Here is a 620-nt window from a genome sequence, read left to right as displayed (position 1 = left end):
AAACCCCCGCGAAATTATAACCTTCCCCAACCCCCCCCCCCCCCCCTTTTTCCAGGCATGGTCTCATCTCCTTAGCTGCAAAAAAAACATTTCTTTAATTAATTTTTAGCTATTAGCAATAAAATCGTTTGGGATTCCCCTCCACCCCGGGGTTTCTGCACAGGATGGGGGCTTCCTTCATCCCCTCCCTCCGTTCGGTCCTTAATTAATCGTTCCTCAAATTGCCGATTTATGCAAAAAGCCGTTGCTAAACCCTGGGGTTTTTTTTATACCCCGTTCTGAGAAGTGTGAATCACTCGGGCAGGAACGCTGTTCCCTGCTGTGACTCAGCCGGCATGTGCCGAACAACCTCTTTCCCCCTCGCTTTTTCGGGGAGGTTTAAGGCAGAATAAGTCAACGAGGAGTTTGATTAATTCCAGGGGGGACAACGGGTGTCCGCAAGTGGAGGGTTTGGGGGCTACAGGCTGACACTCGGCTGTTGGCAGTCCTACCTACCCCTCAACTTCTTTGTTATCCCAAGATTTCCGGGCAGCAGATTAACGACGCAATAAACTCGGCAAACGCCTACGCTGCCATTTGGCGTTTGACACACCCACCCCCCGCCGCCAGCCCTACCCGAC

General features: G+C 51.9%; 1 protein-coding gene across 1 annotated transcript in view; it reads left to right on the top strand.

The window, feature by feature from the left end:
• LOC103924086 (zinc finger protein ubi-d4-like) overlaps positions 1 to 620 on the top strand; it is a gene marked incomplete at its 3' end in the record, with an annotated part of 14,198 nt that overhangs the window by 451 nt on the left and 13,127 nt on the right. The window lies entirely within an intron of this gene.

The sequence above is a fragment of the Pygoscelis adeliae genome, unplaced genomic scaffold, assembly GCF_000699105.1.
Source record: "Pygoscelis adeliae isolate BGI_AS28 unplaced genomic scaffold, ASM69910v1 Scaffold1289, whole genome shotgun sequence".
Lineage (NCBI taxonomy): Eukaryota > Metazoa > Chordata > Aves > Sphenisciformes > Spheniscidae > Pygoscelis > Pygoscelis adeliae.
The sequence above is the reverse complement of the archived record's forward strand: the minus strand, read 5'-3'. Positions and strand labels throughout refer to the sequence as shown.